At 41.3% G+C, this 17844-nt stretch overlaps 1 protein-coding gene across 1 annotated transcript in view; it reads left to right on the top strand.

Annotated features, from left to right (window-relative positions):
* AP1S2 (adaptor related protein complex 1 subunit sigma 2) overlaps nt 1–17844 on the top strand; it is a 157763-nt gene that overhangs the window by 103355 nt on the left and 36564 nt on the right. The window lies entirely within an intron of this gene.

The following is a 17844-nucleotide window of genomic DNA, read 5'->3' as shown; positions in this document are numbered from 1 at the left end:
TCTTTTAGTTTTATATTTACTTTTCAAGAAAATCTAGATTTCTTAAAATGTCTAAGCTCTAATATCCACAACTGAAGCCTTGAACTTCCAGAGTTTTTTTTCTTAATCCATTACCCGCCCCCAGAAAGAAGGTGGATTTGCTAGTGACTGCATATTTGACCTTCTTAGTATAGTCATGGTTCCTCAAATACATAAACAATTCCTGTTTTAGCCACCAATCCCTACTGGAACATTCTGTGTCAAACTGGAGAGAGCAACGGGTTGGGCTGTCTGTAGTCTAACATTTCTATTCTTGATAATAATAGTAGGGAGATGTTCACATATTAATTAAAACAGTAGTAGTGTTCTTGATCATGATGCTAATTATTACTACAGGCTTAGGATAGACTGTGAAACAGTAAAATGTAGTAAGTGCATATATTCACCCATTTTCCTGTGCTAAATTAATACGACATTCATCTTAGGGAAGCAGAAAGGTGTAATGCTCTTTTCAACATTTTTCTTTGGAACTTTTCATCTTTACCATTGGCTTTTAGATTGTAAATGGAAATCAGTTCTTTGGAAAACTCAAAATGCATTCACATCTCCTTTGAGGCATATAATCTAAAAGAGGTGATTATTTGTTACCAGCATTCCAAAAATGCTGTTTATTGGGATGACTGCCCTTATCTGCACTTATTTTTATAATTTACCAAACACTACCATTCTAGTCTGCAAGTAACTTTAAGAGGAAAAAAGTGTTTGAAATGGATTGTCCTGAAATTAATAGAGACTTCAATTTTGGTATTTCCTACCTGAGGACTGTCTGAGACTCAGTTGAGTTGTTTTAGAATCTTCCCATGGCCCCACATTGACTTGAATTTTATGAGTGTTGGTCATGAAGATGTCATCTTATCCAGATGAGGCATTTACATTTTACTCTGGGTTATGGAACAACTCCTGTTTTTCTCTTTGCTAGGGTAGACATATCTGTGATATAGGAATTTATGGTTCTGAAAAGTTTTAAGTAATCAGTTAACTTAAAGTTCAAACACTACCACACAACACAGAATACTTGTTTGTGTTTGCAAACAGCAAACATTACTTTAAAATCATTCCTGCTGTAATGTTCAGATGAGCTTTCTTTCAACACTTGGAAATTAAAATATTCTTGGATGTTTTATTTACCAGCTCCCTTTCTCCTACTGCTGTTTGCAAGCTGAAAGAACAAAGCAAGACAAAAGATTTAAGTTTAAATCAGGTGAAGGTTACAAACGGTGGTGACTGTAACTGGACTGGAACACAGATATTCCTGTCACTTCATGCAGATTTTTTTCTGGGTCTGGCTAAGAGTTAAGTCCTTTGATATCAGCTGAGACTGTCAAAATCAAGTCAGTTGTGAAAATTCAAGTCTTATGAGGCATTCTTTATCTGAAAATCTGTAAGTATGCCCAGGCCCTCAAGAGAAAATCTGGTGAAAAAGATTTTGCAAGAGCAGATTTGAATTTTCTAATACATGTTTCACAGTTAGAAACAAATCATGTTTATTACCTTTTTCTTATTTTTCATCTGCAATTTGTGGATTCATAAATACTATACATAGTTAAAAACTGAATGGAATTCTATGATTTACTTTTTTGTAATTTTTAGAACGTAATTGTCTTGTTCTTTGGTGCTCTAATGATATTGAAGATAAAAAGTATTATATAAGCATTTTGATGGATTTTGAAGTTTTAAAAAATTAATGGTGTGGAAGTTGACTCTGGAATAATACAGTTTCTGATTTGGTGTCTAAATTGAACTTTTTCTACCCCTACTCCCACTCTCATGTACACACTCCATTCATGAACTGCATTAGGTACGGCACCTGGAGGCGAAAGTGCTCCTAAGAAAGAAAGATATCAGTACATCAAGCAAAATATTTGGTAACCACTGGTTTTTGAGTTTGTCGATATAGAAGATTACTGAAATTTTAATATTAATCTGTTATGAGATGTTGGAAATAAATCCAGGCACTTTTAGTGCATTCTTCAACAGGCTACCTGGGTAGCCTCTAGCACTAGCAGCTATTGTCATGTTGATTTTTCTTAAACAGGCATTTATTCTTCCTAGCTTTTGTTACTCTGAAGGAAAAACTAAATCCTTAAAATTAACCCTGGTTAAAATATATATTCGGTTCAGTTCAGTTTAGTCACTCAGTCGTGTCCAACTCTTTGCGACCCCATGGACTGCAGCACGCCAGGCCTCCCTGTCCATCACCAGCTCCCGGAGCTTACTCAAACTCCAAATTCATGTCCATTGAGTTGGTGATGCTATCCAACCATCTCATCCTCTGTCGTCCCCTTCTCCTGCCTTCCATATTTCCCGGCATCAGGGTCTTTTCCAATGAGTCAGTTCTTCGCATCAGGTGGCCAAAGTATTGGAGTTTCAGCTTCAGCCTCAGTCCTTCCAATGAATATTCAGGACTGATTTCCTTTAGGATGGACTGGTTGTGTTAACTGGCCTAGGAAATCTCTGGGCTTTGCTGGTGGTCCAATGGTTGAGAGTCTGCCTGCGAGTGCAGGGGACGGGGGTTTGATCCCTGATCCAGGAAGATCCCATATGTTTCAGGGCAACTAAGCCCATGCACCACAACTACTGAGCAGGTGCTCTACAGCAAGTGAGCCACAACTACTGAGTCCATGTGCCACAACCACTGAAGCCCGTGAGCCTAGAGCCCACAGTCCACAAGAGAAGCCAACGCATTAAGAAGCCCGCGCACTACAATGAAGAGTAGCTCCCCCCACCACAACTAGACAAAGCCCACATGCAGCAACAAAGACCCAGTGCAGCCATAAATAAATACACACACACACATATATATAAACAAAATTTCTGATTTTTTTTACAGGTGACCCATCTGACCCACTGATGTTATTTGCAAAATTAAAAAAATACACACACACACACAAATAAATATCATCTGGTTAGGTTTTAACTCATCTTTCCTGCTTGCTTCAATCTTTCAAAATCCTGATTCTAAATCCTGATTCAAAATCCTTCCATTTGGATGTCATCTGAAAATTTGATCAGTTTGCCATTTCAAGAGATGGATAGTCTACCGGATGGGCCTGGGCCTTCCCTCAGGGAGCTGAGTAACACACTGTCTCATAAGAAGGATCTCAAGGTGTTCAGATGAGAAGCATTTGCAGTGTGCAAATTTTAGGTGCTTCACATCCTAGATAAGGATGAGTCTCGCTTTAGCAAGGCCATTCTGCTGACCATTAATCCAAGTCTTCCTAATTCCTGATGATGCTCTCCTGATGTGGTACCTCTTGCCTTTCTTAACTTCTCTAGAAGTAAAGAGGAGCAGAGTCCTCCTGGAGCCAACCCTTGGTGCTTCCCACTATACCCTGCCTCTAACACTTCCCATGGAAAGAGCAGCTGCTGTGGAAAACAGTTCAATAGTTCCTCAAAAGGTTAAAGACAGAATTTCCATATGGCCCAGCAATTCCACTCCTAGTTATATACCCAAAAGAATTAAGAACAAGTGTTCAAACAAAAATTGTTCACACATGTTCAGAGCAGTATTGTTCACAATAGCCTAAAGGTGGAAACAACTCTAATTTCCATTAACTGATGAATGGGTGAACAAAATCTAATATAACATTACTCAACTATTAAAACGGATGAAGTACTGATACAGGCTACAACATGGATGAACTTTGAAAACGTGATGCTAGGTGAAAGAAGCCAGACAAAAAAGGCCATGTTCTATGACTCTATTTATACAAAGCACTCAGAGTAAGCACACTCACAGACAGACACAGAAAGCAGATTAGTGATTGCACAGGAATGGAGGTAGGGGAAAGTGGAGAGTAAGAATGGCAGTTTCCTTCTGGGGTGATGAAAAAGTTCTAGGACTAAAGAGTAGTGACAGTTGTACAACATTGTGAATGTACTTATACCGTTGAACTGTATACTTCAAAATGGTAAATTTTATATTATGTGTATTTTACTACCACACTTAAAAAAAAAAAGAAAGTAATAAAAAAGAACAAAGCCAACTAACAGGGTGACCATTCAGAGCATGTCTATCCATCTCATCTACGAGGATATCAAGACCTTGCCAAATACTTTTGCAGAAATCTCTGTATACTATTTGTACTGTATTACTTTGATCAACCGGCTTAATATCATTCATGAAGGTGTAAGTGAAAGGAAGTCTGATAACTTATGTGATGTTCTTTGTGACCCCACCATCCTAGCTCCCACAGTTCACTCGCTTCCTGTGTGGGTGCTTATAAATCATTCTTTGACTATCGTAGTCAATTACCTGGGAGTAACATCAAGTATATTAGGCTGTTATTTTTGGCATTGTCTCCTTTTTCAAAATTAGAACTCCCCCCATACCCTACCCCACGCCCTTCCATTCCTCTGGCTTTTCTCCTCCTCCCCAACCACAGGAATTTAGGGTCTCATTTGTAAGTTTTCTCTAAGGGTTTATCACATTCATCTGGGCCCAAAGCCCAGCACTTACAGCCAATCCATCCTGTCTCTGTGGTGGTGGTGATGTTCTTGTTTTTATCTCACCTTTCATCATTATCCTCTTCATTCACTTCACTCCAGCCATACTAGTCTCCTTCCAATTCCTTACATTAGATATGGCTTGTTTCCTCATGCCGAGCTCTAAGATTTGGCAGTCTCTGTTCTCTCTGCCTGGAAAGCTTACCTCCCAGATTCTACTGCCTCACTTTCTTCAACTCTGTGCTCAAATATCACTTTGCCAGAGAGGCATTTCCCAACCAGTGTATTTGAAATAGAGATTCCCGAGACCCCTCTCTGACATTTCTCTCACTATTTATCACCTTCTGACCTATTTGTTTATCTGCTTATTGTGTGTCTCCCTCTGTCATTCTCTTCCCTTCACCTCTTGGCACTCCTCACCACTTGACAGATTTATGTGTTTATATTTGGGTTGTCTGGCTCTGCTGGGATATGACGGGGGCTGTTTTATTTATGTAATAAATCGAGATTGGCCTTCAACTCTCCCCTGACCCGTTCAGTCAATCAACCAGGAGTTATTGAGCAATTTTTATATGCCAGGCACTGTGTTAAGTCTCTGAACTAAGGAAAATGAAAAGACATGGCCCCTGCTTGTAAGTAGCTTCCGGACTAATCAGAGTAGGTCATAGGAGAGGCTACAATCTACGGAATGAAGAGGTGATAAGGGCTGAGGTTTTCTGAAGGCCAAGGAAGGCTTCCACAGGTGCTCAGAGTCACTGAGGTGGGAGAGAACATAGCTCATTGAAAGAACTTTAATATTCTAAGGCTGGAGCCCCAGATGTGAGGGAGATAAGGGTAGCACTTATTATCACTTTATTATTTGTTAATCGTTTATCTGCCCCATTCTCTTCCCTTTAGTTCTTGGGCTTATCACCTTCTGAGCAAGCCCCAAGAGCCTGACCCCAAGGGCCATCACACAGAGTTTGACACCTGTAGGTGATGGAGAATGTGGTCAAGAAGACAGCAAGGGGGAAAGGAGGCCTGGAACCCAGCAGTTATGCTGTTTGTACAAAGCCCTCATTATTCTTGCTTTCAGATGGCTGCAGTACTTAAGAAAGCTGCCAAGTCAGATTAAAATCAATCAAGAATGTAGAATATGGGTCTTAGGTTCAACAGACAGAACTACTGGCGAGGGAGTCGTTGTTAATACAAAAGCCTCCCTGTTTCAGCGTAGGCTGGATCAGGGCAATGTTCAGGGAAAGGCTGGTTAACCAACCCAGCATGTAATTGAGTCTGTTCTTTTCTCTGTTCTACTAATGATTCATTAAGCAGAGTGTACCACTCACTGTGATCCAGACTCATGACTTCAAATCAAACAGAGGAGGCCAATTTCTGCAAAGTACGGGAAGGAAACAATCAGTGCCCTGGGCTTGGTTAGGGCAGGCTACAGAGGCAGGAACCCTGCAACTGCTTTGCTCTAGGCAAGGCGTTTTGGGAAAACTATAGCTTCTTTCTGCAGAACCGCGGTAGAAAAAGTCGAGGCTAATAATAAAGACATGCGTTGGACTTGGTTACCATCACACAAAATTTTTTTTTTCTCACAAACCTATAAATAATTATGAAGTTAGGACATTTTAGCTGTAGTTAAATGATTGTGTTAGGGAAAGAAACGGACAACCGGCACTAAATTTTTTAATATACAAATATTATAGTGTTAAGAAATTAAATTAGACATGTTACTTTAAGGGAGGCTGAGGATTATTGGAAAGTTACTGAGTGAGAAATTAATAATAATATTCATATTCCATGGTATATCTACTACCTACTAAGCATTATGATAGGTTATTAGCATACTTTATTTCACCTTCAAAATAACTTTCTGAAATATATATTAATGACCTCCTTTAACAGATGAGGAAACTTTGTCTCTGAAAGATTAAGCAAACTGACTAAGGTACCCAGAAAAAGCCAGGTTTTAAAGCCTGAGGCTGTTTGGGTTGGTAGGGCAAGTTTTATGTTTTCTATTGTGCCCTGAAAAGCTCTTCTAAGCTTTTGTGTCAAATACCAAGTACTTTTCAAATCAAAGTCCTACTGGAGAGAGACTAGGATGAGAATTAGGAAAATATTTCTATTTAACATACATTTACAATGATGGAAATCATAGTATGGAGGCGCAGTTTCTTTAGAGTACAAACACACAATTCTTCACTCTTAAATTAGGAGATATCCACAAGCAAAAAGAAAGCACTTGAAGGAGAGAAATCACCTCAATGCAAGGCTAAATCATGAATATAAATAAGATATAAAGTGAGAAAGCATATTCATGAGAAATACAGAGAAGCTTCAAAAAAAGAGCCTCTTCACTGAGTGCCTGTGGGTTGGGCATTATAGGGGAGAGCCAAAGCAAATTCTTGACACTGGCCTTTTACCCTATTTGTGCCTGCGTATTCTAGACTTCTGATATATAAATCAGGAACATCTCATTTCTGCTTAGGGTGGAGAGAAACATCAAAACACATACCCACAAATCCCCAAACAACTGACTGGAGGTGGGATTTTCTGGATGTCCAAATTGAAAAAAAAGCCTTTAAGGTTCTGAGCATCCAACCCTTCATATAGCAGAGGAGTCCCCTCTGCCAAGTCATTTGTTTGAATATCTCCAACAACTGGGAGCTCACCTACTTTGATTCCAGACTCTTAATTATTAGTAGTTACTTGTTTATGTTTTATCTGAAATCTACTACCCCAGTAACTTTTATCTGTCAATGCTCATTTTCCTCTTGAAACTAAAGTGAATTCTGTCTTATGTCCCAGCTCTTACAATGTTGTGAGAGAGCCATCTTTTGCCCCTATTTTATTCCCTGAGCTAACCATCCTCACTCATTTCAGCTGTTGCTCATATACCATGATTTACAGTACTCGATGATAGGACTGCTATGAAGGAGTTGAAGTTGGTCTATGTCCCTCATGAAATATATTTCCCAGAATTGAACATAATAAATCAAAGTTTAGTAAGATTGATTATCAAAAGCCCAGAACAGTCAGAATACTGTATTTCTACTTAAACAGCCCAATATTCCTTTGGTGTTTTGTTTTTTTTTTCTTCTTCTTTTTCTTCTCTTTTATAGCCTTATCATGCTCTTGGCTTGTATTGGCTTCAGGCCACTAATATCCCTAAGTCTTCTTTTCAACATGCTGCTATTTAGCAAGTTCTCCCTACATCCTCAACTTTGGTTCCAAGGATAGAACACTAAAACTTGTCCATTAAACTTTTAATAGAGATGACCATTTATTTACATATTTACTCTGCATTTTTGCAAAAGATACTAGCTGATACATCATTCCTGGGCCGACGCCAATTTGGAATCTGCTTTGTCATCTGATTTATTCACACAATTTATTCACACTCTCTCCTAGATTCTTGTTCTCTATACACTGATAACCAGGTCCATTCAGCCTGTATCCAGATACTTAAAAAGGACCATAATAGTAAAGCAACCCTGTTCAAGACAGATCTTCAACAAAATTTGCCAGATTTGACAGAGATCCATTAATCAGCTTTCTTACAATAGAATGATTATGCTGTTAAATTATCCAATCATCCATCCAGTTTCTCCATCTTTTCAGGAAGGATACCACAGAAGTGTTTGAAAAATGCCTTGCAGAAGCACCGAAACTCTATGTCCACAGGATTCCTTTGATCTACTCATCTAATAAACATATAACAAAAGAAAGCAAGGCCTGTCAGGCTATCTTTTCTTAGTGAATTCGTGCTGGCTTCTTTAAGGATCACCTCTTCTCTCTTTGGGAGTTCACGCATCACCCATTTGATAGTCTTAACAGAGAATAAATATTGAAATCCTGTTAATATTTGCATCATCTACCATCTCCCCGTGTTGGGAAGATCCCCTGGAAAGGGAAATGGCAACCCACTCCAGTACTCTTGCCTGGGGAGTCCCATGGACAGAGGAGCCTGGATGACTATAGTCCATGGAGTCGTGAAGAGTCAGACATGACTGAGCGATTAATACTATACTACTACACCATCTCCCCAGTTTTGAAAACCAAGACATTTGTCCATCTCCTGTCTTCAGGAAGCACTTCTATTTCTAATCTATAGGAAACATAGATTGCAGATGATATTTTAAGAATCTCTTTTAAAAACTGTCTTCATAATCTCAGATGTGATGTGTCCCAACCTGAAGATTTGCATTTTTAGTTTGCATCCTTGGAATGGGAGTGATGGTGGTATGGGGAGAGAATAGTTTCCCTAAAGAATAAGGATACTGTTTTTAGAAGGAGTGAGAGATGCTGGGCAAACAAAAGAGATTCCACTGCAACAGTGAACCTTCAAATTCAAATACCCTTCAGCAAGCTTCAGTTCTCTCTAGCTGGTCTTTCTTGCATTAGTGTTATAGCTCTGTGCTGTTCTTGTGGTTTGAGTCTTTGATTACTACCTACCTCCCTCTTCCCAGGTTTTTATGTGTCTTTTACAATCTGAGCTCCTCAGAGAGCCTTAGCCCATCTCACCAGCACATTTAGTCTCTTGGATTACTTCCTGTACCATTATTAATAAGGGGCTCTAGTCCCTTCATACAGATAACAGTCCCTTCTGCTTATTTGTAATTGACATTTCCCGGAGGTTGATGCATTCATTCGGCTTTATTGCTTTTAGCAGGCTCTGATCCCATTTTTGCAGTTTCAGTTTCCAACATGATTGAAAAAAAATTATCCAAAGACCAGAGAAGATAAAGCTGTTGAGGGCTTCTAAGGTCAATAGGTTAAAAAATAAATTATTCCATTATCATGATGAAAACTGAATCCTCGCATTAACGTTCCTAATTGCTTGCTTACCTTGTTTTCATACTTTCTAAGTGAACAAGAACAAAGCCACTTGCTGCTGTTCTCATTAACACTAATGATCACTAAGTAGAAAAAACTTTTTCTGCTGATTCTTATATTTTGTTCAACATTATGTAGGCTTAATTTAGAGCTTATTAAGGCATTGCCAGTTTTGCTCATTATCTCCTCTATAAGATGAATGTTTCTAAGGCAAGTAGTTAACATGAAGCAACAATGACTGACTCAGTTTTTGTCATTAAGCAAGACTTCTGGTTATGTTTACTGCTGGGGGTGGGAGGGAAAAAGCAAGCATGAGCGTTTAATACTGACTTAGATACTCCCCAGAGAAGGATGAGATGTACTTATAACAATTTCAAAGCTGAATGTCAATGACCAGAGTTGACTTTGCGTACAGGCAAGTGTTTGCCTTGCATCCTCCCCTGAACTCTTTTGAGGTTCTTTCCAGCCATTAAAATCGTGCTCTGAAATGAAATCCTGCTACAACATGGATGAACCTTGAAAACAGTGAAGGAAGCCAGACACAAAGAACCACCCATGATACGCTTCTGTTTATACTGAATGGTCAGAATAGGTAAATCTATAGACAGAAAGCAGATGTAGCTGCCAGGAGTTGGGTGGTAGGAAAGGGGGAGTGCTGGGGAGATTGGAGATGATGACTAAGGGGTGTGGAGTTTCTTTTTGGAATGAGGAAAATGTTTTGAAATTGACTGTGGTGATGGTTGCACAACTCTGTGAATATACTAAAAGCCACTGAATTGTACACTATAAATGGATGAACTGTGTGGCATGTGAATTATGTCTCAATAAAAACTTCTTTTTTTTAATCACACCCTACTCCTCCTGCTGCCATTATATACTACTCCTTCTTTGGAGTCTTTAGCAACTGGATAACTGTCACCTTTTCCATCAGGTCTTGCTACCATCCCAAACGACTTTGACATCCACATAGATAACCTACTACTCATCAATCAACCAGAGAAGGCAATGGCATCCCACTCCAGTACTCTTGCCTGGAGAATCCCATGGATGGAGGAGCCTGGTGGGCTGCAGTTCATGGGATTGCTAGGAGTCAGACACAACTGAGTGACTTCACTTTCACTTTTCACTTTTATGCATTGGAGAAGGAAATGGCAACCCACTCCAGTGTTCTTGCCTGGAGAATCCCAGGGACGGGGGAGCCTGGTGGGCTGCCATCTATGGGGTCGCACAGGGTCAGACACGACTGAAGCGACTTAGCAGCAGCAGCAGCAGCATCAATCAACCAAGTGAGTCCCTTCCTGGGTCTTCTCTACTCCAGTGACCTTTGCCTCCTTTCTACCTGGCCACCACTCCACCCTTATTTGTTACATTTTCCACCCAACCTCCCACCTCCCCCACCTCTAAAACAATGCCCTCATAGGTCCATCTCAGAATACGACTCCCAACACTTCCAGCTGGCTCACTCAGCTGCTCTAATTCTAACCTGGCCCTGGTGTACACAGGGTCCTCCTCTTCCACTGACCCCATCACTTTGCCTCCTTCTGCTCTATTATATCAGCATCCACCACCTCCCTCCTGCCCCAAAACTCTCTGTTTGGGAATGGCTCTCCTTTTCTAGCTTGAATTCCACTTCAGTGTTTCATTCTTCTCTCTCAGCCATCAGGCAAATCTCAACCCTCCACCAAAGCACCTAATTCCAGAATGACCCAGCCACAGATCTCATCTCCACTGCACACTCAGCGCCCTCAGTGATCTGTTCACATTGCTCCAGGATCCTCTCTCCAGTTCTCCAAGGTCTCTGGGGGAAACCTGCAGATAATCTGCCCTCCACCTCTATGTCAGAGAGGAAGAAGTTGCTTCCCTACCACCAAAGTATGTGCTTGCTGGCATCCTTTTCTCTCCCACCATTCGCTTATCTGAACAAAATGGAAACAATATCCCTTCTCTTATTTAGCCTATACCCTGTCTGGCTTGCATCACCTCCCTCCAGCATCCTTGTAGGACTAGTATTTACTCCTTCCCCCCATATCTTCAACCTCTTCCTCTCTATTAACTCCTACCCATCAATATGGCTCTCCCTCCTGAAGCAACAAGAGCACCTCAAACTTGATGCCATCCCCCCTTCTCCAGCTCTCTTTCTTCTTCTTTAAATACAAAGATCTATTTGTATTGTAAATATAAAGATGTATTTGGCTCTCTCTCCCAAGAGAGCCATCTTCACTTCTCCCTTTCCACTTTTTCCTCTATATGCTCAGGGTGTTTCCACACATCGCTTCATGCAAATGGCTTTTTTGAATCTGATGAGCCCTTTCTATTCCTTCTTGAATTCTCAGCAATATTTGGCACATTCAGCAACTTTCTTCTTATCGGGATCTCTTCCTTTAGCTTCATTACTCTACATACTTCTCGATCTCCTCCTATGCTTCTGACCACTCCTTCTCAGTCTTCTTCTGAGGCTTTTCATTTGCCTGCCCCCTAAAAGTTAGTGTTCCTGAGTTGTGTCCTGGGTATGTGAATAAGTAATTAATTTATAATAAACTTACACAAACTTAGCAGTTTAAAACAACATACATCTATTTTCTCTCAGCTACTGTGGATCAGGAGTCCAGATTAGCTGGGTCCTCTGCTCAGGTCTCACAAGGCAAAAGTTAAGGCATTGGCTGGGGCTGCATTCTCATCTGGAGCTTGGAGTCCTCTTCCAAGCTCATTTAGGTTGTTGGCAGGATTTAGGTCCTTGTGGTCACAAGACAGGTCTGGTTTTGGTTGGCTGTCAGCTGGGTTCATTCCCACCTCCTAGAAGTTATCCTCAGGTCCTGCCACATGGGTTGCCCTATCTCATCAATGAAGAACTCCCTCTGATCAAATCCTTCTTATGCTTCATATTTCTCTGATTTCTTTTTCTTTTAGCTGGAGAAAATTCTCATCTTTTAAAAAGTCCCATATGATTAAGCCAGGCCCAGTTTTATAATCTCTCTACTTTGTCAACTGATTGGTAACCTTAATTATATCTGAAAACTCCCTTTGGCCAGGTAAACTAACATAACATCATGGAAATCACCTTATAATTCTGTCTTTCATGGTATTTTTTAAAAGAAATGTATTATTGTTGTACACAATCTTCTGGAGTGACCTCATCCTCCTACTCAGCTTAATTTACCAGTTCTATGCTGATAACTCACAAACCTCTAGTTTCAGTCCTAACCTTACTCCTGAGCCTTCAGATTTAAATCAGCAACTCCCATTGTCCATTTCGAGGCCCCACAGATATCTGATTTTGGAGGATGAAAAACGAGTTTATTATTTCACCACCAGTCTGCCTTCCTCCTGGGATCTGTCTCTCAGGGAAACATCCCCCAGTGGCATCCTTGACTTTACACTCACTTCCCCTACACTGGGATCAAAGCAACCTACCTCCTAACTCTCTCTAATCAATTCTTTCTTTTTACTCCTTGTTCAAGCTACCTCCACCTTTCATGTGAATTATTTAATAGCTTCTCAATGGCTCTCTCAGCCATCAGTCTTGACCCCTGCAGTGGACACTGTGGATCTGCTTGCTCAATATCAGTGCTCCTCATATTCAGTATTCCTTCCAGAAAACAAAAAACTACACCCCATAGCAAGGCTTCTGGTTGTGATGTAGATTCCAACAATCAGGTGCACCTATGCAAGACCTGGAAGGGGGAAGTAACAGATCATGAAGAGGCGGGGGGGCCTCACCTCTCCTATTGCTGCTGACTAGCATGGTTAGGGAAGCATCTGACTTTCAGGGGCAGTTGTAGAGGGAATCCAGTGTCCAGTCTCTAGCCACAGGAGTGTAAAGAAGATAGACCCATGGCATCTACTTTGCTAGCAGCAGATTTTTTATTTCTTGATTACAGCAGAGGCAGTATAGGCCTGAAGCTAGCAGTGATGAAGACAGCTTCTCAGCATTCCAGCTCACTGATTATTGCAGACATAGTAGCTCCCTGGCAGTCAAGTTCTGCAGTATTTTTCTGGAAGGTTTTCCCAGAAACTCAGCCTAGATTTGGCTCTTCCAATCATTTTCAGACTGCTTCTGTTTGTTTTAGTTACAATGGTTTATTTTATCTGCAACTAAACTCAGACTAAAGTGCATCCTACAATTAACTGCATTTCACTCTGAGTGATTTTTCTGAAACTCTAAAATTCAAATCCAGTAATGGCACTGCCCTTGCTTAAAATCTTTCAATATCCCCAATATCTTTATATAAAGCCCAAAGACTTTAATCCTGTTGAAACATCCTGTATAATCTGGTCTTCTTATTCTCTGCAGATTCATATTTACCTAGGTACTCCCTGACCACACTGATCTTCTATTTAGGTCAGTGAGACAGTCATACACTCATCTCATCTTTGTACATACCATTCTTGGAACACTTTTGCCTGTCTTCTCTTGACTAACTTTTTTCTTTCCGAATTTTGGCATAATGGCTGTATCCTACAAAAATCCTTCTCTGACCTCCCCAATTCTGCCATGGCCCTCTTGGTAGGATGGATGGGAAGGGGATGGGAGGTCCTTTTAAAATGTATACTCCTTGGAAATTCTCAGAACTCTGTAATACAGAGGGGGGCTCCCCACTCTCCATCTGGGAACTGGGGGCCTGAGAGGTCTACCCTCCATGCCAGGCATCCTGCTGGCAATGCTATACAGGCCCAGGAGGAGCCCCTGACCTCCCAGGCTCACATGCTTACCCCACACCTCTTGTATCACCATGAAGGCTGGCTTCTGAGCTGTTGCAGCATGGGTACCCCTCCCAGAGGACCCGACCCGTGGCTCAGATGGTGACTGCAGCCATGAAATTAAAAGATGCTTGCTACTTGGAAGAAAAGCTATGACCAACCTAGACGGCATATTAAAAAGCAGAGACATTACTTTGCCAACAAAGGTCCATAGAGTCAAAGCTATGGTTTTTCCAGTAGTCAAGTATGGATGTGAGAGTTGGACTATAAAGAAAGCTGAGCACCGAAGAGTTGATGCTTTTGAGCTGTGGTGTTGGAGAAGACTCTTGAGAGTCCCTTGGACTGCAAGGAGATCCAATCAGTCCATCCTAAAGGAAATCAGTCCTGAATGTTCATTGGAAGGACTGATGCTGAAGCTGAAGCTCCAATACTTTGGCCACCTGATGCGAAGAACTGACTCACTGGAAAAGACCCTGATGCTGGGAAAGAGTGAAGGAAGGAAGAGAAGGGGATGACAGAGGATGAGATGGTTGGATTGTATCACCAAGTCGATGGACATGAGTTTGAGCAAGCTCCAGGAGTTGGTACTGGACAGGGAAGCCTGGCATGCTGCAGTCCCTGGGGTCGCAAAGAGTCAGACATGACTGAGTGACTGAACTGACCCCACCACTTATCACTGTCACTGTCTGGGTTAGGCCCTCTCCTGTATGTTCTCACAGCAGCCTGGCCTTCTCCCTTTTGAAACACTTACTTTACTGCACTGGGATTGCCAGTTGTAAACTGTGCCCTCCTGCCCTTATAGCATATGCACCTGGTAGAAGGTTTCATGTCTATGTTGTTCTCTATTTTACCCCTAGCACCCAATGAGTATCTGGCCCAGACTTAGGCATAAATATTAAAGTAATAAACAAATTGAATCATTTTAAGTAGAGGGTCTAATCTTCATTGGATTTAAGTTTCAGGGGAAAAAAAACACTCAGATGGCCACATGCAGAAGAAATTACAGTAACGGGATCAGATGGAGGAAATGAGCTGAGAGAGAAAATCCAGTCTGTTGATCTGACCCACAGCAATATTAGTGGGGATGGAAAGGAGATTACTCTGTATGCTATGGTAGGGGGAGAGGAGCATTAAAAACTGATAACACTCAAGGAGTTTATTTGAGCGATATGGGCTTATTTTTCTTTTAGCATCCAATTCAAAGTAATGTTTTCTAAACATCTACTCTATGGACTTAACAAGATGGCAGAGTAGAAGGACATGCGCTCATCTTCTCCTGAGAGAATTCCAAAATTGCAACTCGCTGCTGAATAATCATCAACAGGAGAATGTTGGATCCCACCAAGAAAAGATACTCCATAACCAAGGATAAAGGAGAAGCCCCAACAAGACAGTGGGAGGGGCGAAATCGAGTTTAGAATCAAACCCCAACCCTCCAGAGATGCTCAGAGGGCTCAAGTAACCTTGTGCACACCAGGACCCAGAGGCCCCACAGAGACTGAGCCAGACTTGTCTTTCAGTGTTTGAGTGTCTCCTGCAGAGGCACAGGTCAGCAGTGACCTGCCACAGGGACAGGGACTCTGGCTGCAGAAGACCTGGGTCACCCTGCATGTGGCATAAGCCCTCTTAGAGGGCTTTAGCCCCACCACAGAGCTGCCGAGCAGACAACTCAAAAACTGCAGAAAAATTATGCCAAAGAAATTCTTGTACTGTTAAGTTCTAGAACCCACAACAGATTTCCGAACCTGGGGATCCAGCAAAGGGGTTGAGAACCACCAGGGAATTTGACTTTGGAGGCCAGTGGGAGACTGAGCCAGACTTGCCTGTGAGTGTCCAGGAGTCTCCAGTGGAGGCATGGATCAACAGTTTGGCCTCAGGTCAAACAACAGGGAGGGAACACAGCCCTGCCCATCAATATTAAATTGGATTAAAGATTAACTGAGCATGGCCCTGTCCATCAGAACAAGACCCAGTTTCCCCCCACAGTCAGTCTCTTCCATCAGGAAGCTTCCATAAGCCTCTTATCCTTATTCATCAGAGGGCAGACAAAATGAAAACCACAATCACAGAAAACTAACCAAACTGATCACATGGGCCACAGCCTTGTCTAACTCAATAAAACTATAAGCCATGTCATATAGGGCCACCCAAGATGGATGGGTCATGGTGGAGAGTTCTGACAAAACGAGGTCCACTGGAGAAGGGAATGGCAAACCACTTCTGTATTCTTGCCTTGAAAACCCCACGTACAGTATGAAAAGGCAAAAAGATAGGACACTGAAAGATGAACTCCCCAGGTCAGAAGGTGTCCAATATGCTACCAGAGAAGAGTGGAGAAATAATTCCAGAAAGAATGAAGAGACGGAGCCAAAGTGAAAACAACACTCAGTTGTGGATGTGACTGGTGATGGAAATAAAGTTGGAAGCTATAAAGAACAATATTGCATAGGAACCTGGAATGTTAGGTCCATGAATCAAGGTGCTTAAACAGGAGATGGCAAGAGTGATCATCAACATTTTAGGAATCAGTGAACTAAAATGGACTGGAATGGGCGAATTTAATTCAGATGACCATTATATCTACTACTGTGGTTAAGAATCCCTTAGAAGAAATGGAGTAGCCCTCACAGTCAACAAAAGAATCCGAAAGGCAGTACTTGAGTGCAATCTCAAAAACGACAGAATGATGTCTGTTCGTTTCCAAGGCAAGCCATTCAATATCACAGTAAGCCAAGCCTATGCCCCAACGATTAATACCAAAGAAGCCAAAGTTGAATGGTTCTATGATGACCTGCAAGACCTTCTTGAACTAACACCAAAAAACGATCTCTAATTAATCACAGGGAACTGGAATGCAAAAGTAGGAAGTCAAGAAATACCTGGAGCAACAGGCAAATTTAGTCTTGGAGTACAAAATGAAGTAGGACAAAGGCTAACAGAGTTTTGTCAAGAGAACACACTGGTCACAGCAAACACCCTCCTTCAACAACACAAGAGAGACAACTCTATACATGGACATCACCAGATGGTCAACACTGAAATCAGATTGATTATATTCTTTGCAGCCGAAGATGTAGAAGCTCTACACAGTCAGCAAAAACAAGACCGGGAGCTGACTGTGGCTCAGATCATGAAATCCTTATTGCCAAATTCAGATTTAAATTGAAGTAGGGAAAACCACTAGACCATTCAGGTATGACCTAAATCTAATCCCTTACGATTATACAGTGGAAGTGACAAACAGACTCAAGGGACTAGATCTGATAGACAGAGTGCCTTAAGAACTATGGAACTATGCATGATACTGGATGCTTGGGGCTGGTGCACTGGGACGACCCAGAGGGATGGAATGGGGAGGGAGGATGGAGGAGGGTTCAGGATGGGGAACACATGTATACCTGTGGCGGATTCATTTTGATATTTGGCAAAACTAATACAATTATGTAAAGTTTAAAAATAAAATAAAATTTTAAAAAAAATATGAAAAAAAGAACTATGGACAGAGGTTCGTGACATTGTACAGGATGCAGGGATCAAGACCAACCTCAAGAAAAAGAAATGAAAAAAGGCAGAATCATTGTCTGAAGAGGCCTTACAAATAGCTGAGAAAAGAAGAGAAGCAAAATGAGAAGGAGAAAAGGAAAGATATACCCATTTGAATGAAGAGTTCCAAAAAATAGCAAGGAGAGATAAGAAAGCCTTCCTCAGTGATCAACGCAAAGAAATCGAGGCAAGCAATAGAATGGAAAAGACTAGAGATCTTATCAAGAAAATTAGAGATACCAAGGGAACATTTCATGAAAAGATGGGCACAATAAAGGATAGAAACAGTATGGACCT

The sequence above is a fragment of the Bubalus kerabau genome, chromosome X (assembly GCF_029407905.1).
Source record: "Bubalus kerabau isolate K-KA32 ecotype Philippines breed swamp buffalo chromosome X, PCC_UOA_SB_1v2, whole genome shotgun sequence".
NCBI lineage: Eukaryota > Metazoa > Chordata > Mammalia > Artiodactyla > Bovidae > Bubalus > Bubalus kerabau.
The sequence above is the reverse complement of the archived record's forward strand: the minus strand, read 5'-3'. Positions and strand labels throughout refer to the sequence as shown.